General features: G+C 47.3%; 1 protein-coding gene across 1 annotated transcript in view; it reads left to right on the top strand.

Annotated features, from left to right (window-relative positions):
• Positions 1–21,853, top strand: part of LOC309718804 (uncharacterized protein) — a gene marked incomplete at its 3' end in the record, with an annotated part of 77,925 nt that overhangs the window by 14,982 nt on the left and 41,090 nt on the right. The window lies entirely within an intron of this gene.

Raw genomic sequence — 21,853 nt, 5'->3', positions numbered from 1 at the left:
AAGAATCCTGGTCTTAATGCTCGTTGGTAATATATCAGAGCTTTGACTGAAATAACATCACAAACCAACTCAGAGACTCGCAAAGACCCGTGAGAACCTACAAATGACCCTAAAAAGGCCACAAAGAATTTGTGTGCAATGTTTTCAGTCAATAAAAATGTTTTTTAAGAGTTCTCACTGTTGTCTGATATTTATCAGTGATCAATAACACTGATCGGTTTTTAATGTGTTTGTTCATTGCTGCACTTCCTGCAGCTCTCGGTGAACACGTACTCCGGAGCCGTTTCCGGTCTCTTTAAACTCTGAGCGGAGCGTCGCCCTCATAGACGATCTCTGCTGGGCTTCTCAGCTGTTGCCACTTCGCTGCTGTGTTTCCGCTTCCGCGTTGAGTCACGTGTCAGAGCCAGCTCCACAGGTGGAGAGCGGAGTGAAGTTTAAGCTGCAGCAGAAGAAGATGAAGGAGAAGGAGGATCTATCAGAGAGAGGTTTTCTGTGTGTGTGCAAACAGACCTCTGACCTTTGACCTCTGGTTCCACTGCACATAAAGACAACTTGACTTCAACGTGTAGTCCACAGCAATAAGGATAAGAAGTAATCAGGTTACTCTGCTCTTGATATACACATTTTTTGCTCTTCAATGTCACAGCAGCGAGGCGTTTAAGGACCAATCTGATTTATGCTTTCTGCCCTCAGTCCCCGCCTCCTGACACAGGGTCTGAGGCGATAGGGGCGGGGTTGATGTTGATGAAGCGCCTGTATGATGGTTAGTGACGCTGTTGTGGGAATCCATCCTACCTGAAAAGACATCCCAATGTTTCTGCGCAGACGCGGCGCATGCACAACACCAACGCCGATTAACTTCTTTTTCTCTCACCCAGCCAGGATACTTCTTATGGTTATGGTTATGGTAGGGGTAGGTTTATTCACAAGTCACCGTCAAATTATAATACAGGTAGGACGTTTTGTCAGTAGGATGGTTTCTCAGAACACCGCCACCCTGTGACCACCTGATGACCCCAGGCCACGTTTATTAGAAACGTCTGTGAGAGAAGCTGTTTGTGCTCAGTTCATGCAGGAGTTTGGTGAGAGTGAGTACAGCAGCTCAGAAATATCCTTTACTGTCCCTCATCAGGGGAGTTCAGGTACCCAGCAGCAAAGTGACAGGTAGAAGTAGCGTGCAGGTGTGCAACATAATGAAAACGAGCTCGTGTGGATCAGGTCGGGTGGGTCTCAGGTGGGTCTGGAGGCAGTGTGACCAGGATCCACAGGAGGAGAAGAGCTCCTCCAGAAACACGAGTCCACACATCACACAGAGGCTCAGTGTGACCTGCAGTGACCTCACACACACTGACACACCTGCACTGTTCAAATGAGGTGGTTTATGAAGACCCAGTTGGTGTCCCCGTGATCCCCCCGTCCCTCCATCTGAGACTTCGTTCAGTTAAAGGCTGTGAAATCATAGAGTGTGTACATTTTATTATGTGTGTGTGTGTGTGTGTGTGTGTGTGTGTGTGTGTAGCTCTGCAGAGTGGAAAAGGATGGCTTCTGAAGAGGTTATTGCTGACCATTAACAGGAAACACTAACAGCCTTAAGTGGCATTAAGACCCACAGAGTGTGTGTGTGTGTGTGTGTGTGTGTGTGTGTGTCCTACAGTGAGGGTTCTCCCTGTTGGACCATGCGAGAGTGTGTCCGCCATGCTGGATGTGATGAGGGGCAGAGGTCACGCCCAGAGGGAACTTACGCATGAGTCACGACTTTTTACCCCTCTCTGCTTACAGTTGGGTGCAGCGATCGTTTTAATCACTTTCCTGTTTCAGATAGAAGAATACAAAAACCGATCAACAGAGACGAGCATCAGATAAACAACAGCATAATAATTCTGAGTTACCTGAAGTTTAAAATCACCAGGATCTGTTTCAAAGAACCATTTAACGTTTTTATATTTTCATTTCCTCTTTCCAGTTTTTTCTTTCTCATCCTCTTCATCTGCTTCCCACACACACGCCACGAAGAGGAGTGTTTGGTAAACTTTGTCATTTCTTGTGTTATTTAATGTGATCCAGTGCGTGACTGTTGATGGATGAATCAAGTATTGTGATTTCATGTGGAGCACTCCGCAGACACGCGTGGAGTCGCTCAGTCTGCGTCTGATTTTCTCGGGATCGTTTGTCGTGCACGAGGTTAAAAATAAAAAGCTCGTGCAGCAGCTGGTTTGACCTTTTCTCTGTGCTGATGTCAACATCACAGCGCGCTGGTTAATCACGATCCACGCACTGGGGCCGATAAAGAACTCGGATTATTTACGGCCACGAAAACGTCACAGACTAAAGAGCTGAAGGAGTTTCACAGCTCGTGTTTCTGGAGCTTCGTTTCCAAAAAGTACAAATATTAAAGTGTGTTTTCAAAGTGTCCATGTCCGCAGGAGGTGCACGGCTGCACCCGCTGCTCCTACCTAGGGATGGGTACCGGTGTCCGGATTCTGACATAAACGGTAGTAACCAGACCGAAAAGCAGGCACATTTCGGTGCTTTATTTCCTGAGCTGTGATACACTTCTAGCCAATCATTTTACGTTTCCGAGGATAGTAGGCGGGGCCAGGTACGTAGGTTCTTTTAGAGCAGAGCTACAGATTAAAAATGTCCAAGGCGAAGCGGTCAAAGTCTGGCTGTACTTCACAGCAAAAGATGCAAACTCAGCAGCAACAAGTGCTTTAAGCTGATACTGTGATACTGTCAAAGGAGGTAACACCTCAAATCCGATGAAACACCTGGCGACGCATAGCGTTTTTTTAAAAGCCGAGAAATGCGCCGTATTTGATAGCTTGCTGCGAGACCTCACACCGAGCACATCTACTGCGGGTGGGTTGCCTGTTATGCAACATCCCCCAAAAACAGGAGGAGGAGAGTCCTGGCCCCTAGCCCTGCCAGTGTAGCAGAAATGATGAGGATGATGATGCAGCAGCAGCCGTTCTTCTCTGCGTGAGTAGCTTAATGTTGTTTGTGTGTAATTTACGTTGAGTAGGCTAACCACGTTATTACATTAATGCATGTAAGGTGAACTAGCAAACATCATCATAGCTACATGCGGCTGTCTTCCTGTTTGATGGCAGATGCTCCCTTCACCCTGGCCAAAAAGGCTAAAATGACCAAAGAAAAAGAGGGAAACAGTTAAACATGAGAGGTTTAGGACAAAGTTTGTGTTTTTTCCATTGTTTAAGCACTGCTTCCAGCCAAGAGTGATACCATATATGCCCCATAGCTGCAGAAAAGGCTAACATTGTTATCTTTTTACAAAAAACAGCTGAACATGAGAGGTTTTTGGACAAAGTGTGTATTCTCCATTCTTTAAGCACCGGCAACGTTTCAAAAGTACCGGTTTGGCACCGGTATCGGATAAAACCTAAACGATAACCATCCCTGCTCAAAGCTGGTGTTTTGAAAGCTCGCTCCTTGCATTTGTTGCTGTTTGCGCACATGAGTCATCACCTCACCGTCATTTCTACGAATGCTTCATCAGCCGCGGCACCTGGTTTTGGTCCTGCTAAATAAAAGCATCATCTGTGTCTGTGAGAGATGGAAACAGCCTGTCAGTCCCTCAGCATTCATAAAGCAAAGACCTGAATCGTTATTATACGAAACCACGTGGGCTCGGCTGCGCCTCGGATAAAATAGCACTAAATAAAAAAGCAGAAAGAATAAAAATGGGAAGTAATTCGAGATAAAAACGGACTTATAAGCATCAACAGATGATGTCAGTTTGGCCACGAACGCACTGGGGTCTGTCGGGGGTTTTCTGTGCCGTGTCTGCAATCAGCCGTGGCGTGTGGTGGAAACTGCGTGCTGGTGTCAAACAACCGGTCTCATCCTCGGCTGGCATCAGGAGAGCTCGAGGCTGAGAAACTCCAAATCATTTATTAAATACACGGAGAGAGCATTATTATTATTATTATTATTATTATTATTATTATTATTATTATTATTATTATTATTATTATTATTATTGCGGCACAGCAAAGCCGCAGCGCTGATGGACGAGCGGCACTTTGAGCGGGTACTTGAGGATTTTTACGAAGCAGCAGCTCCTGACTGAGTCTTTCTCCTGAAGGTGTGTGTGATCCCAGCGGGGGGCGGAGACACGGGCGGGTTGGGGGGAGTATTGGAGTGAAATGGTGCGTGAAGTGAAGGTTTCTGCTCTAATCATGTGGATAATTCCTGTTTTTCTTCTTTTCTCCGATATTGAACCGCCCGAGGTCCCCGCAGCGGCGACGCTCCCAAACGCGCCGAGCTCAGCGGGACGACCTCGGCGGACGCTCTGTTGATTGGCTGAGGTCGGAGGGCACCGCGGGCCTGAGGCCGGGACACTTCCACAGGTCAGCGCGCGACACGGTTCACGTCACGTTTCCCGTGTTAGAGACGGCGAACGTGTTCCACGACGGAGGGCACAGGTGTGAAAGGTCTCAACAGGTGTGGAGTGTGCAGGCCTCCCTCTGCACGTGTTTATGGGCGGAAGGATACATGAAAAAGAAAAACGGTAAATAAAAAACACGCGTGAATATTTAAAGACAACAAGTTAAACCCGTTTCTGCTCTGGGCCGTCAGACAGACTCCGTGATCGTGGAGAAACGTGACTCGATGTTTTCATCGCTGCATGAAGAAAGAAATGATCTGAAGGTGATGACGTGTCGCAATCATTCATGAAATCATGTCGCAACATTTTTGCTGGTTAAATGAATTCCGTCAGAATAAAAGCTGAAAAAACGTCACTTGCTTTGTTGAACATTATTATTTCATATTTTACATTTCAACATTTTTAATATTTCAACACATTTTAATAACTGACAGTTTAACCTCATGACAAAGAAATATGTTGATCTACCTAAATAAACAAACCAGTTAAAGAAAAACAGCAAAATGTGAAATAAAAACAACCCCAATAAATCACGTTTGTTTATAAATAATTCATATGTATCATGTTGATATTTGTAAATGTAAAAATATCACATTTATTAATCCTGCACATTTCCTGCACCTGTGACAGACGCCCACGTTTGAACCGTGGACGTGTTTAGATGTCCAGAGCTGGACACGACGTGCGCGTCGTTGCCGTGTTTAGTGCGCAGGCGGGAAGAATGATAATGGCCTGTTTGTACCTACCGGTGAAACCATAAAGTTTGATTTCATACATGTAAGTCTGAGAAACATGTCGAGATTTTTACTCCCTTCTGTGTTTGTGGGATCAAAAATCTTTTTTGACTTATTTACTGAATCAATGACGAAGTCGCAGCAGTTTTAACAGGCCGTAAAAAACGCATAAAATCTCACTGTCCCCTTTTGCAGAATCCAACATGTCCATGTAAAAACGTAGATGTCCTCAGTCTTGCGTGACCTTCTGTGTCCCTGCTGGATTTAACAGCTGTTTTTACTGCAGTGTCTCACTCGCTCATAACTTTCATCACATTTTCATTTTTAAAGGATTTAGAACATTTTGAATCCGTTTTGCTCTTTTAAATTTATGAAACATGAATCTGAAAATTCACGATTCATTTTCATGAATTTAAAAGAACATTTATGTATAATTTTTACAAGTTTTATTGTGAAAGAGGAAGTGAGTGTGCTTGTGATCGTTGGCGACAGAAAGTACAACAAGTTTGTGCAAGTGTGTCTGAATGAGCTGAAGAGCCGTCTGCACAGCGTCTAAAATAAGTTGGACGTCCACAACGAGCACATGTGGAGTGTAAGTCCTGCGTACACGGAGGTCCTACCAACCACAACACATCCAGCAGACGCCGGAAACGTTGCCTGACCAAACACAACCTGAGTGGACCAAAGTCAGAGGCCTTCATCACTGACTGGAGACCCGTCAGACTGCTGCCAGGATCATCCAGGGTTGCAGTCACCTGACAGCTCAGCTTCTTACGAGCAACTTTGGCTTTTGACCGAAGCGCTCCACTAAAAAGTGTGCAGTCCCACCTCGGTGAGAGTCTGCAGAGGCGTCACTTAACGACTTTAGAAAAGTGTGATTATTTTGCAGCGTGTGTTCAGTGTTTAACATTTGAAACAGTGGCACCTCCTCCGCTGCTTCACCTTACTGATTTCGCTCTGTCAGATCAACGAGGGTCAGCTGAAGACTGAACTGTACCTTCTTCTGCTTTCGGGCAGTGACATGCCCTGCCTGATCTCATCAACAGCGACAGCATGTATGGTAAAACCGCACATGGTGCCTTTACAAATGAAACGAATAATAACATCTGGCCCACAGCAGCTGGACCTGAGGCTGAGTTTGGGCTGACTGAAGGCCAGCTGTGGGCGTCGGCAGCGAGTCTGAGTGGACAAAGCGCTCGCACACACGCAGACATGGAAAACCCTGCCGCTTCTCCTTAAAGCTTTCCTCTTTTGGTTGCCATGACAATGCATCCTGGGGGAGGAGCCTGTACGTCCTTCCTGCTGCAGACATTAAATATACTTAAAAAAATCAAATACTTACACACAAGAGAGGGTGGGGTCAGCGTTTACAACCATCAGTCACGTCTTACAATGAATTCTAAAATGACGCAAAGACCGACGGTCGGGTCAGCGAGCTGCTGTAAGAGGTCGGGTGCTCAGAGTGACTCTTTGTTGAAATCGCAGAGCAGGGAGGGGGCCCGAGCTTTACAGGTCAGGGAGCTCTCAGTGAGGATGAGGATGGCAGGCTGTGAGTAATAGCTGAGGCTCCTGCAGCGGCGGGTTTGGGTCGGCTCGTCCCGCTTCAGGTCGGCGCAGAGCTGCTGAAAGGTTTCTGTGCTGATGGGACGGTGACGCACAAGCTGCAGGCGCCTCCGATTCCCTCATACTCATATAATAAAATATGAATGAAGCATGAACTAACATCATGTTAAACACCAGGCCTGGTTTTAGTACTTGAATGACAGTCCTTTGCAGTGACTGCCTGAAGTCCTACACACCTGACTGCGTACCTCAGGCCTCTGGTGACCCATCCAGGCTTAGGGTGTGGTTAACTTCCTCTCCTTTTTACAGAATTTCACACCTGACTGTAGGAGACGTCATTTAAAAAGTGCGTCTCTGCCAGTTTCTGAAAATCCTTCTACTTCGCATGTACCTAAGCAGAGCCAACTCTAGCCAAAGACCGGTCGCAGGTGATCATACTGTTATCAACCTCTGTCTCTCTTCCACAGCATGTCTTTATCCTGTCTTCCTTCTCTCACCCCAACCAATCACAGCAGATGGCCCCGCCCCTCCCTGAGCCTGGTTCTTCCTGTTAAAAGGGAGTTTTTCCTTCCCACTGTCACCAAAGTGCTGCTCACAGGGGGTCACATGATTGTTGGGCTTTCCTCTGTGTGTATCATTGTAGGGTCTACCTTACGATATAAAGCACCTTGAGGCGACTGTTGTTGTGATTTGGCGCTGTGTAAATAAAGTTGACTTGATTCATTGTCAATAACACAGACGGAGCATCTGTAGAGAAGCTGTCGGTTCACCACTGCTGCAAACCCATACTCGCTGTAGGATACTACAGCCTGGGAATGACTCGCAGCGGAAAGCTGGAAGTGGTGCTTGAGGTGAGGAAAGCCAGACAAATGGTTAAAAATGGATGGATGTCACTAAATATGTAAAAGATAAGCACAAAGTGTGATAAGAAGAGGTGTTCAGACATGCGGGTAGCACATACAGTTTATGAGGGACGTGTATGTGCTGCTGAGGAGAGGCTCTGCTCTCTGAATCATCTCCTCTGGCAGATTCCTCTCTGCCTCTGTGCTCATCATCATTCAAAGAATAAAAAGCTCTTCCCATTGAGCAGCGTCCACATACTTGTGGCCGTGCCCCGCTCGGATAGCTCTGATTGAAGTGTGCGGAGGAGGGCTGATCGCACAGATGATCAGAGGCCTGCTGCTTTTAGACGACTCATTATGGCGGCCTCCTGCAGACTCAATCCATTACACATTACTGAGACAGGCAGACGCCCGGCACATCCAAATGTATGGAGCCACAAACTTTTCCTCTGGAACCACACATTTAAAGGCGTTCAGCCCAGTGAGCGTGCTCCGACTGAGCAAACACAGACTGCAGGGAGACTGTGGACGCTGTCGGTTTCATGGCAGCTCCGTCGGTGACGACAAGCACTGCTCGCAGCTCACAGTTTGCTCTCTTACCTCTCTTTTAATTGTTGTTCTTTCTTTACTCGTTTTCGGGGTTGTTTTGCTCTCAGGCACTTGGGCGCAATCAGACGGAGGCGTGTTTATGGTATCACTGTGACTCAAGCTCAAAGCAACGTTCAGCAAAGCCGGCTGAGATCATCGACTTCAACAAGCAACGACTGCTTTGTGGCTGTCGCTGCGTTGGTGACCACAATGGGATGAGAGGGTGGAGTCAACATAAATTGACCACAATTTCTCTCAGTAAAGCTGGAGCTTCTTGGACGGCCTGTTAGTACAATAACCTGTTACTGGTCATATAATTCTGAATGTTCCAAAAGGCTCCAACAGCACAAACACGGTCCAGACGGCGAGTTCAGGCGAAGCTAGCAGGCAGCTAGCAGCTACAGTGTCAGTCAAAGAGGCCACGCCCCTAAAAATAACCAAGGGGCGCTGATCTGTAGACGAGCAGTTTGTGTATCCGGCTGTAAACATGTTTATTTCTGCGGGAAAGTTTTAACATGGAAGTGTGTGGGGCTGACTCACTGCTGCCCCTGCTGGATGCTGGAGGAACTGCAGGCTTGGTGTTTCCATGTGGACGTCGACTAGCGTCACAACCAATCACAGCTGTTGTCTTTAACTTAAACACACAGGTACAGCTGGTGATGATGAGGATGACGATGATGGCCGTATATTAAAATGAGCAGAGTTGCTAAAACTTTGCATATTTTATGTTTTTATAGCCAAACCATCAACATGAACTCATTCAGTGTGCATTCACTGGATCCAGGAAGTGCAGAATATTTCCTGCTGAGTTAAAAAGAAAGTAATCGAGTAATCTGATTTACTTGAGTAAATGTATTTAGTTACATTCCAGCACTGCCTGCTGACTGAATCATTGAACTGAACCGAGCGAGGTGTGCAGGATGAGAAAAGAGGAGAGAAAGCGAGAGGCAGGAAGGAGGAGGTGATGAAGAGGAGTGTCAGGCTGAATACAAACAGCCTGATTTCACCCTCCTGTGTGTCTAAGTGATAATAAAGTGCAGTCGAGTCCTTTTTACCTCCCGCTGGGAAAACTCACATCAGCTCCAAACACAAAATGTCATCTGCGCCTCAATCTCCTCGAACGCTGCCGCTGAGCGCCGAGATGGTTCAACAACAACAACATCGACGCTATTACAGCTTCAGGGACGAGCCGCCTCATCCTGCCTGCATTATCTCCGTGCACACGCACAAACGCACGTGTCTGCATGAAAGCCTCAGCTTCTGTCACAAAACTCTAAAAATTGGGAAAATTTCAGTGGACTCTGGTGAGATGTGTGTGTGCAGACAGAAGGAGGATGTTTGGTGCCAAGCACTCGACGCTCTGAGCTGCATCGTGTCATGAAATTCAAACTGAAATATTATTGGTCCAGTCACGAAGCAAATCCAGACCATGGGCGCGGGTTGGGAGGATGGACCGGGAACTTTTATTCCTCTCTCATATTTTTATTTATTTAGTTTTGATTCACTAACTGATCAGAAACCAGTAGAAAAGCTCATTCCATCTCCGTGATGCCACACGCCGTTCTCTTGTTTTCTTGGTCAAGAATGGGCAACATCTGGTCACATCCTGACTCGTTTGATCACTGCATGACACGCAGGTGTTCCTAATAAAGTGACTGCTGCAGAGATCGGCGGTCGAGCAGAAGGCCGCTGGTCAGGATCTAAACATGTTCACGAGGCACAGAGCAGTCTACAGCGACCTGCACGACTGAGCGTGCACGCGGACTGACGCCCGTGACCATTAATCATCTGTCAGGGAACTTTGGGGGGGCCCGAGCTGCACGTTGGGAACCAGCAGAGTGCTGTGAACTGGTTCCACGAGTGGACGGTGTGACCAGGGACGGGCAGACAGCTTTCAGCCTCATTCACACCTCATTTATTTTCAGTTTTAATCTAATTATTAACCATTTGGTGGTGGGGGGGCTCTTTGTCATGCACTGGGCCGGGTGCTGAGGGGTGTCACTGACAAAGCACCTAATCCAGAAACATTTAGTCCAATGTTTTGGTGTCATTTCGAGGTGCTGGGGGCCGCTGGCAGTCACGTACGAGCAGCAGCAGATGGATGCCAGATTAGCGCACCCGTCACTCCCCATTCTCCACACCATCCACTTTTCTTCTCGCTCTCCACCTCCACAAAAGTTTCTCTCTTGTCTCCCTAAATCCACCCTCCGTCTCTCGCCCGAGTCCTGTCAGCCCTCGCCGCCCCCCCGTCACCTCCCTAAGCCTCTTTTATTGCTCATTTCAGCACGATAAAGACGAGGCAGCGCGCCCCCTCGCCCAGAAAGCAGCACTAATGAATTCATGGGCTGGAAAGGCCTTGATCCTCCGCCGCCCCCCACCGCCACCAGGGGAGGGGAGCTATTGTTTGGGAGTATATAGGCTTGTCTATTACCCCCCCCCCACACACACACACACACCGCCACTGAAAAGAGCCATTTATTGCCAAAGAGCCATTTCATCGCCCCCCCCCCCATAAACACACTTTCATTCATTCACTGTTACAGAGCACGACAACAGTAGCAGAAGGTGGCGGCCAACGACAAAGACAGGCCATGAAATTCAATTAGCAATTCTGAATCTTTGGTGTGTGTGTGCGCTCACCGGGCTACCTCTGTGAGGACCGGCCTCAGCTTTTAACCAACGCTGCGAGGACACTTTAAACCAGCTCTGCTTCAGGAAGAAATGCTCGGGTCCTCCGCTGCAGTACTACAGCACTGATACTACAAAAGTATGATTTCAATGGTATTTAATACTATATATAATATTAAATGTCACTTCATGGAGACAGTACGTAGAGACAGACCATGAAGCTGAGCTCGTGTTGGAGGTCGAACAGTTAAGTGTATTTACCTGCAGATGATATGATGTGTGCACGTTTAAAATTACACGAGTTTAAAGTGTTTTCCAGTCTTTACAAAAATATACGTTGAAAATGCTGCAGGGCAAACTATAAAATAAAATGAGCACAAACAATAAAAATCACATGTTACAGGAAAATACAAAAATAGTCTGAATAGAATAAAAAATAAAGTAAAATGAAAAATAAATTCAAAAATAATTGAATGTAAAATTAGATTAAAAGGAAAATAATGAACCAAAGATGACTGCTGCTGTGAACTGGCCTGATATAAAAACAAATGTTTCAGCATAAAGATTATTTTTCCCTGAAAAATATACGACAGATTAATATAGCTTGTGGGGACCTTTGTATTTTTATTATTATGGAAGCAGGTTCATGTTTCGGCACTGATCTGGGTCCCCACAGGGATATAAGGACAAACGTGTGTGTGTGTGTGTGGCTCAGTATCACCCCTCTCTTACCCGGCTCCTATCAGCTGTCATGCGTGTGCTAATGGGCGAGCTTTTCTCAGCTGCTGACCTGTGGGAGACGTGTTGACCTTAGTTTTTCTTCCTCTTCATAATAATGTTAATCATAATGATTTCAGCGCTGAAAGAAAGTCCTCTTCCTGAATGGGAGCCTTTCAGGGGGAAAATTAGCGCTCGTCAATCTCCGCCTGGCTCTGGAGGACAAAGTCATGCGGTTCAATAGCGTCACTTTCCCTGAAAAATATTCATCTTTTCTTTTTGTGTTTGTCGAGGCTGCGAATGAAGCGGTGAGAGCGGAAATCTGTTGAGTTTAAAGAGCTGAAGACGGCGGCTCGCTCCGAGTCCTCGATGAGCCCCAAACAAAGTGCGAAGCTCGCGGGACAAACTGCCAGCTGCACACGCCACGTGTTGCTGATGGTACTTCACCCGTGCTGTTCAGGGCGATGGGAACGTCCCGCCACATCAACGCCACAGACGTCAGGTCGAACGGGCTCACGGTAACGGTCTATCCACGAGCTCGAGTCAGGATTTATTTAGCATGAGCGTGCTGTCAACATAGGCAAGGACTTCAAACATGGTGTCACATTTGACCTCTGACCTCTCCATCAAGGTCAACAGATTAATGAGAAGGTCAAAGTGATGATGACTGTTCTTACTGCCACGGTTTGTACTGGCAGCCTGTGGTAATCTGATTACTGTGTTGTTTCATGAGGACTATGATGCGTTTGAACAGACGAGTTCCTGTTTCAGTGAAACAACAACCAAACTAAACGATGACGTGAAAACTACACAAACAACAACAGAGTGATGTCATTAAACAGGTTTGTAACTGCGCCGCAAACAACAAACAAAAATGCAGAAAAACAAACGTGTTCCCTTAGAGCAGAGGTTCCCAAAGTGTGGGGCCCGCCCCGAGCCATTGCAGGGGGGGGGGCGTGGTCTGCGGTGCATCCTTAATCACGCCCGCAGAGTTAAAACACGGGGACTCGGGGTTGGTGTGTGTTGTGTTGTGATCTGAATAAAATGGCTCAAAACACCGATCCCTGTCTCACTCTCACCACTGAAAAGAAAAAACAACGCTTGGACACTGCTAGCACGGCGCCCACACGGACGCAAAGCAGGAGATGAAGCGTCGCTGAATATGTTTCCAAACCAACTTCATTCTAAGCCAAAGACTAGAAAGTATGGTGAAGCAAATCTGCCCTTTGGCTTCACCTGCACAGGTGCGGAGGTAGGTTTCCCTGCGTCGGGAGCAGCGCTGGGCTCTTCAAATCAGGGACTAACAGGATCTCACAGCTGTTTATGTTTTTGAACACATTTTGCACAGAGAAGCATTTTTTGAAAAATGTATTGACAGCAATGTTGAACATTATTACACAGAAAAAACAACTACACGTAAGATAATGACACCGTGACGCCTCTGCCTTTGTAAACGGAGGGACAGTAACTGCGTGTAAAACCTGCAGACAGTCAGGTTAACAGCATTTCGTCTCTATCATTCTGCAACTCATCCCATGTAAGCAATAACGTGGCCACAGCGTGACGTGAAAAAGACACATAGCTTTGACACTGCGTGACCAACTCTGTATTCCTCGTCCACGTAAACACAAAAAAAGGAGTTTAAAAACCTCAGTTTTTGGTGATTTGAAACATCGTTTACGTGGACGAAACAGCTGCGCTTTCAAAATCACCCGTGTAGGTGCGGACGCAGCGTAAAAGAGTTAGTGGTTTATTTTATTACTACCTGTAATTTATTGCTGTTTACTTGTATTTGTTTAATTGTTTACTAAATGTTTGAGGTGTGAAATAAACCACAATGGAGCAAAATATGTGTGTGTGTGGTTGGAGGACGTGTGTGCGCGTGCACGCAGGGGGGGCGAACATGTTTCTTGTTAAACAAAGGGGGGCCAGCAGGAAAAGTTTGGGAACCACTGACTTAGAGGAAATCTGTCATGTTTAAAATGGAAAACAGGAGCGCTGTCAGATTCCTGCACACAACAAATATAAATAATATAAAGAAAAGATAAAGACATTATTAATATTGTTCTGTTTCACCGGGCTGAGCTGTGCTGGAGGATGAAAACTGCAGTTTCAAATATCTGCAGGCGCTCCCGCGGCCTCCAAACGCAACGACTTTCCACCAATAAATGTGACAAATGAGTGTTTTCATTAAAGGATCATTAAAGTCTCGAGAGTCAAAAGATTAAGAACGCGCAGCGGCCTCCTCCTCCTCGAACATGACTGCAGCAGCCGCTAAATACCAGCTGCTCTTTGTGCCGCTACAATACAGGCCGAGCGCGCTGTGTCGAGGGTCGCCCGTAAAAACGAGTCCATCTGTTTGCAACAAGTCCCACAGCTGTGGCCTCACAGGGAGGAGAGGCTGTCGGCCCGACTAATGAGGCCGCATTGTGCGGACGTCCATTAGAAGTCACGGCGTGTTAGCCGATCCACGGTGTGAAAACAACTCGTGAGTCAATTATGTACCAGTTACAGTGTGTGTGTGTGTGTGTGTGTGTGTGTGTGTGTGTGTGTGTGTGTGTGTGTGTGTGTGTGTGTGTGTGATTCACGTGAGGACCAATGACAAAGCAGAGCCTGTAAGCACCGGTCCTCTCTGCAGACGCGGGACTGAGGTTAGACTCGGGTGGCGGTGCTCGTTCAGGAGACGCTCATGATGGAAATGTTCCCGTGAAAATTCTGCTTTATTTCATCCGGAGAATCAAGGAAATTTCTGGAAAGTAAAACAATCCAGTATCAGTTTACATATGAGTTTTAATTATTGGTGATATTCTGCATGATTTAATGAGACAAAACTAAAGTAAAAAAAAGAAAAAATGAATAGAATAAACCAGTGTAAAACCAGTGTAAAACCAGTGTAAAACCAGTTCACCCCCCGAACACACAAAGCTGCAGAGTAATAAAAACATGGTTGTTAGAGGCCGTTCAGTGATGACGTGAACTTTTAGGACGTTTGCTCACGCAAGTTCAATGCCCTTCGTGCGTTCCTCCTCCTCCTCCTCTTCCTGGTGTTTGTCAGAAACTCTGACACAAACACAAAGACTTCGACAGGAAGCTCTTTGTGTTTCCTGCCTTTTGTTCCACCTGCGTGATGAAAATGGGATTTCTTTTGTCTTCATTCGGATGCAGTTTGTGATGAAAGACCCTGAGCGTCCCCGTTTGTTCCTACGGCAGCGTCTGCTCTCGTTTTGTCTGATTCCTCCTCGTCATAAACACGCTTTGTGCGTTTTCATGGAGAAATCTGTTTATGGACGATCGTGGCGAAAACACGTCTGTTCAGACATAATGAAAGCGCTGCTGTCACGCTCATCAGGAGGACGTGCCATTGGTGAATTACATTTGGATAAATGGAGGTCGTCTTCTTTTTAACAAGCACGAGATGATGGTAGAGATGAGCCAAAGTTTGGACGCGCTCAGTCTGTGTGGCGGTCTGAGGACGACGTAGAGACGAGACCTCCCCGAGTGTCCTCTGAGAGTCTTTGGTGCTGCGTTGGGTTTAAATGTGATCTCTGGACCCGGACCAGAACCACGAGCTCGTGTTGGAGGACGACTCACGCAGAGTGTGGGAGGCTCAGCGCACTGGAAACCAATAAAAACACAGTTGAGACTGAAATAGACGCCAATCAAGGTTAGGAAAGGAACACACACGGCAGTAAAATCATCTTCTACTGTTCGTTTACTTTTATTTATTTCCACCTGAAAACACATCTGACCTTCAGACGGTAACACACACACGGGGACACACACAGACAGACGGACACACACACACACACACACGCACAAGGAGACACACACACACACGCACACACACAGACCAGTAATTTCGCTCCGTGGGGTTCGGTCATTTAAACGGCCTCCTTAGAAATGACACAGTAATGAATTCACTGCCTACCTGCTCCATTAGTAACCCCCACTGCGACACACACAGACGCACACACACAGAGGTGGGGTGGATGTTTCTGGCTCTCTCGGGGCTCTCAGGTCAATTAGCAGCTAATTTGTGGACAAGCTCTGATGTTTGATTGGATAATTATCCAATTAGCACTCTGAGTCGAGAGGACAGGAAGTGCAGCCGTCAGTCTGACTGCTGATCGCTACAAAACAATCAATAAATCACATAATAAATAAATCACATAAAGACTGAGCACAGATGCTGCGAGACGTTTAAGCTCGTCCGACGCGTCTCTGATCCACGGTCGGCGTCGCATCATGATGCATCAGTGTGAAACGTGCAGGGCCGTCAGCTGCAGGTCATCAGGACCGGTCCTTGTTTCCATGTTTCCACTGTAGCCCTCAAAGCACTTTATATGTCACCACACACGTCACACTCCAGTAATTCCATCACGAGCAACTCAGGGTCCCATCTTGCTCAAGGATACTTTGGCATGTGGACTGGAGCATCCCAGCATCGAACTATCGACCTTCAGATTAGCAGATGACCCGAGAGAGACAAAGCTTTGTAGGTCTGTTTACTTTGTTTACTAGAATGCAAATATCAAATCTGCATTAAGATCTCGTGCAGTCAGGACATCCACCCATCTGTCAGCCATCTGTCATCCATCCACCCATCCATCCATCCACCCATCCATCCATCCATCTGTCATCCATCCACCCATCTGTCATCCACCCATTCATCCACCCATCTGTCAGCCATCTGCCATCCATCCATCCATCTGTCATCCATCCACCCATCCATCCATCCACCCATCCATCCATCCATCCATCCATCTGTCATCCATCCACCCATCCATCCACCCATCTGTCATCCACCCATCCATCCATCCATCCATCCATCTGTCATCCATCCACCCATCCATCCATCCATCCATCCATCCACCCATCTGTCATCCACCCATTCATCCATCCATCTGTCAGCCATCTGTCATCCATCCATCCATCCATCCATCCATCTGTCAGCCATCCATTCATCTGTCATCCATCCACCCATCCATCATCCATCCATCTGTCAGCCATCCATCCATCTGTCATCCATCCACCCATCCATCATCCATCCATCTGTCAGCCATCCATCCATCTGTCAGCCATCCATCATCCATCCATCCGTCAGCCATCCATCATCCATCCATCTGTCAGCCATCCATCCATCTGTCATCCATCCATCCATCAGCCATCCATTCATCTGTCATCCATCCACCCATCCATCATCCATCCATCTGTCAGCCATCCATTCATCTGTCATCCATCCACCCATCCATCATCCATCCATCTGTCAGCCATCCATCCATCTGTCAGCCATCCATCATCCATCCATCCGTCAGCCATCCATCATCCATCCATCTGTCAGCCATCCATCCATCTGTCATCCATCCATCCATCAGCCATCCATCTGTCAGCCATCCATCATCCATCCATCTGTCAGCCATCCATCCATCTGTCATCCATCCATCCATCTGTCAGCCATCCATCCATTCATCATCCATCCATCCATCCATCCATCCATCCATCTGTCAGCCATCCATCCATTCATCATCCATCCATCCATCCATCCATCCATCCATCTGTCATCCATCCATCCATCAGCCATCCATCTGTCAGCCATCCATCATCCATCCATCTATAAGCCATCCATCCATTCATCATCCATCCATCCATCCATCCATCTGTCAGCCATCCATCCATTCATCATCCATCCATCCATCCATCCATCCATCCATCTGTCATCCATCCATCCATCCATCCATCCATCCATCTGTCATCCATCCATCCATCAGCCATCCATCTGTCAGCCATCCATCATCCATCCATCCGTCAGCCATCCATCTGTCAGCCATCCATCCATTCATCATCCATCCATCCATCCATCCATCCATCCATCTGTCATCCATCCATCCATCCATCATCCATCCATCTATAAGCCATCCATCCATTCATCATCCATCCATCCATCTGTCATCCATCCATCCATCAGCCATCCATCTGTCAGCCATCCATCATCCATCCATCCGTCAGCCATCCATCCATTCATCATCCATCCATCCATCCATCCATCCATCCATCTGTCATCCATCCATCCATCCATCAGCCATCCATCTGTCAGCCATCCATCCATCCATCCATCCGTCTGTCATCCATCCATCCATCAGCCATCCATCTGTCAGCCATCCATCATCCATCCATCCGTCAGCCATCCATCTGTCAGCCATCCATCCATTCATCATCCATCCATCCATCCATCCATCCATCCATCCATCCATCTGTCATCCATCCATCCATCAGCCATCCATCTGTCAGCCATCCATCATCCATCCATCCATCCATCCATCCATCCATCCATCATCCATCCATCCATCCATCCATCATCCATCCATCCATCCGTCTGTCAGCCATCCATCCACCCCCAGCATGATCTGGGTCTCCATGATGTTGGTAATGAAATACCCACCCAGGAGGCTCCCTGGTGCCTTTTTTCACCCCAAAGTCTTAATCTGAATTGACTCAAAGCGTTTAACGGTCCTTAGTTCATCAGTTAGATGAAAGAGGACTGTTTTGCTATTCTGCTGTTTTATTGACATCATGATCCGTTCAGGCTCTGAATGATGATTCAGCAGCAGTGAGAAGAGGCTGAGTGGTACACAGACTACATACATGAACATGGAGCTTTTCCATCATGGCTGCGACTCCTTCAGTACATCTTTATCCTCATCTGACACATTCATCACTTTTATTTTCCCTCAGCTCTCTCCTCCTCCTCCTCTCAGCAGTGTGTTAATTGCAGGGTAGCAGTGGAGGGAGCGCTGGATTCGCCGTGCGGGGTGTCCAGGAGGAGCCAACCCTGTCATTTAGCTCTCTGGCTCTGAGCTCAGACCGGCAGGGAAGCTGAAGATTTTCCCAGCATGCCGTGGGCCAGAGTGGACCGAGCTGCTCTGCGGTGGGCGCCTAATGGCAGCTCACACACACACGTGGTTACACACTGCAGTGGCCTTAATGACAGCTGCCTTTTAATGCTGAGCAGGGAGGTTACCTTTGCATGTGAGTGTGAGCTGCGGGGGACGCGTCAGCCTGAAGGGGGATCATTTTGTGGCTGCTTTCTCTCTGAATGTGAATGTGAATGAATTCTTTGTGCTTTGTTTGAGCCGCAGGTCTGAACCTGACAGGAAACACTTAGAACAAGTGAATTACACCTTTTTCATTCAGTGGCACTAAAAAGTAAAAATGATGGCAGCAATTTGTGCACAGCTTCGTTCTAATACGGACGTTTATTACAGATTTCAGGAGAAAGGTTCTGCAGTCGCATGCTATCATGGATGAAGTGCAGCCTAAAGCTGAACAGAGTCTTTGCATCAGCGGCAGGTTAGGTGTCGACTTCCCAGAATCCTTCAGTTTGGCCCACACAGATCCCAAGCTCCCGCTGGGCTGCGGGGAGGCCTCTGTGATCAGGACCTGGTTTGTGATCAGGACCCCGTCATGTAGACGGACCAGATCTGATCAAACTGGATCAAAGTTTTCCAGCACAGATTGCAATTTTGGCATTTAGCTTCTGAAGAAGAAAAGAGCAGAGCCATGGCTTCCAGCCAATCAGCAAAACTGACATTAACTTAGGGAGCCTCAGAACCACCTTCCACCGGCTTCTTTGTTGCATGTTTCCCACCCTTCACTGCAGCTGCAGATCTTTCTGTTTGTGATCACTTCCACATAATGGTGATGTATGATCAGTGTAATCAGATTACATTTTTCAGTGACACAGTAAAGAAACATATATCCAAGTCAGTAACCCTGGGTAATTAAAGACATTCGTGCTAAGCTAAAAGTGCGGACCTCTGCCTTTAACTCCGGGGACGCTGATGCATATAAAGCAGCAGGTACGACCTCCGAAAGTCCATAAAAAAGGCCAGAAAGGACTACAGGGACAAAGTGGAGTCCAGCTGCCACAGCTCTGACACCAGGCGACTGTGGGATGGACTGACTGCATCACTGACTACAAGAAGGACAACACGGTCAGTGCTCAGCCCACTGCATCTCTCGCAGACGAGCTCCACAGCTTCTGTGCTCGTTTTGATGAAGACAACAGAGAGCAGATCCTCTACCCTCAGGAGCACAGGGAGGCTGTAACTCTCAAAACAGAAGCTGTGAGATGGACTTTCAAAAAGGTCAATCCTCACAAAGCTCCGGGACCGGACGGCATCCCAGGCCGGCTTCTCAGAGCGTGTGCTGGCAGGGGGGTTCGCCAACATCTTCAACCTCTGCCTGAGGCAGTCAGTGGTCCCTTAAAACATCCACCATCATCCCCATTCCTAAGAAATCAGTGGTCTCCTGTCTGAATGACCACCGTCCTGTTGCACTGACATCCGTCATCATGAAGTGCCTGGAGCGGCTGGTCAAAGGTCACATCTGCTCCTCCCCCCCGACACGCTGGACCCTCTTCAGTTCCCCTATCGCAGACAGCCGAGTGTACACAGACCCGAGTCCAGCAGCCAGAGCAGGAACTTCAGCAGGTAACAAAGACAGTCAGGCTGCAGCCTCGTTTCTACGGTAGGATCACCATGACAACCACTCCGAGGTCAGGTTGTTCGGGTTTTCGTCTTCGCTCTGCATGTGTCTCCTCAGTCGGACAGAGGTCTGTGAAGGTGGGCTGGACTGTTCCCTCCTTCTTATGTTTCAGGTCATTTTATGACGTAACATGAAAGTAATGTAGCGAGTAGTTAAGAGTAATTAAGCAACATACTCCATTACTTATAAGTTACATATAATGTGTTATCAGCATTACAGCATGACTGTAGAAAACTGGGACACGTCTCGGGGCTGAGGAAGCCCTGGAAATCCTCTTGATGATGATGATGATGGAGCCCTTCGTGCTGGATATGGATGGTTTCTGGTTGCAGTGTTGATGGGTTACTGTTGGACACAGCAGTCGTGTCGGCGCTGCCAGCCGACGTTCACAGGAAGACTTTGGAGCAGTGTGAGCTCCACTGAGTGGGATCAGAGTCAGCTGTGGAGGAAAAAGGCTGACAGGTTGATGTCTACACCAGTGAATACTGTCTGAGGTCTTCCTCTTCTCCTCCTGCCTGGCAGCTCCATCTTCATCCTCCTTTGTCCGCTCTCACTTATATCTCACTGCTTATCACCTGTAAATTTTGGTTCAATTCAATTCAGAGCCTACAATAATACTGTGGCGGGGCGTGGCCTGCGGTGCCGTGCAGAGGAGGCGGACGCACCTGCACGGCATCCGCAATCACGCCCCGCCGAATTAAATATTGTATTGGGTCCTGTGGTTGTGTTGTTGTGATAGTGTTGAGCGAGCAGCGGGAGAGCTGCAGCTCTGTGAGTATTGTGGACAGCAACCGTCAAAGCTTTAATAAAAAGCATCAAAATGCCACTGGGTCTGCCGTGTATGTTTACAAATACACACAGAGAAAAACCCAACAATCATATGACCCCCTAAGAGCAGCACTTTGGCAACTGTTGTAAAGACCCAACTTTTAGCACATCCCAGCACACCCACTCACTTCACCAGATGCACCTTGTTTAGTTCTCTCACCTTTGATTGGGTGTGGTGCTTGCCCTTAATTGCAGTCACCTGTCACACGTTGTATAAGGACTGCACTCTGGCTCAGTCTTTCTTCACTCCCACACGGGGCGGCAGCGGAGCATTGGCAGTCCATGTGTGTCTTTCCTTATTGACTCAGAATAAATTGATGACTGCTTATTCTCATTCTAATCGGATGAGCCCATGATGTTGACGACTTTGTAGACAACTGGGGTTCACTCCAGCCCAGCAGGTGGCGGTAAAGCGCCTTTAAATTAGCAGCAGAAGAAGAAGAAGCAGCTAAACGCGGGATGCACAAAAAGGAGTGAAGAGGCTGAAGCTAACGCCACAAAATGGGCAAAACATTTTCCATTTCTCTATGTAGTGCAGCGAGCACCGTCAGGGTAATTAATAATGTAGCAAAGCGCTGTGAGGAGTTAGCTTCTAGATGTTCGTTGACACCCCGTGTTTAGCTGCTTCTTCTTCTGCCGCTAATTTAAAGGCACTTTACCGCCACCTGCTAGGCTGGAGTGTGGACCAATATTGAACAATATAATAATCAATAGAATATCACGTTATTATTACACGTTATTACAATATACATAATTATCACGTTTGTACAATATAAATATATTGTTCAAATGTGAAAGGTATATTGTTAGAACAATAAACTTTTCACGCTCTAACGTGATATAACTCTATTTTTCTTTTGCCTGGGTGGCAGCTCTACGCTTACGTACTCGGATGATGAGCTTGCCTGGATGAGTTGTGCCTCCATCTCTTGTGTCCAGATCACACGCTGCACTGCCGTGCTGCTCCACCTTTTCACTTCCATTTCTGTGTTTGTGCGTGC

The sequence above is a fragment of the Aulonocara stuartgranti genome (assembly GCF_965226115.1).
Source record: "Aulonocara stuartgranti genome assembly, chromosome: 12".
Taxonomy (NCBI): Eukaryota; Metazoa; Chordata; class Actinopteri; order Cichliformes; family Cichlidae; genus Aulonocara; species Aulonocara stuartgranti.
The sequence above is the reverse complement of the archived record's forward strand: the minus strand, read 5'-3'. Positions and strand labels throughout refer to the sequence as shown.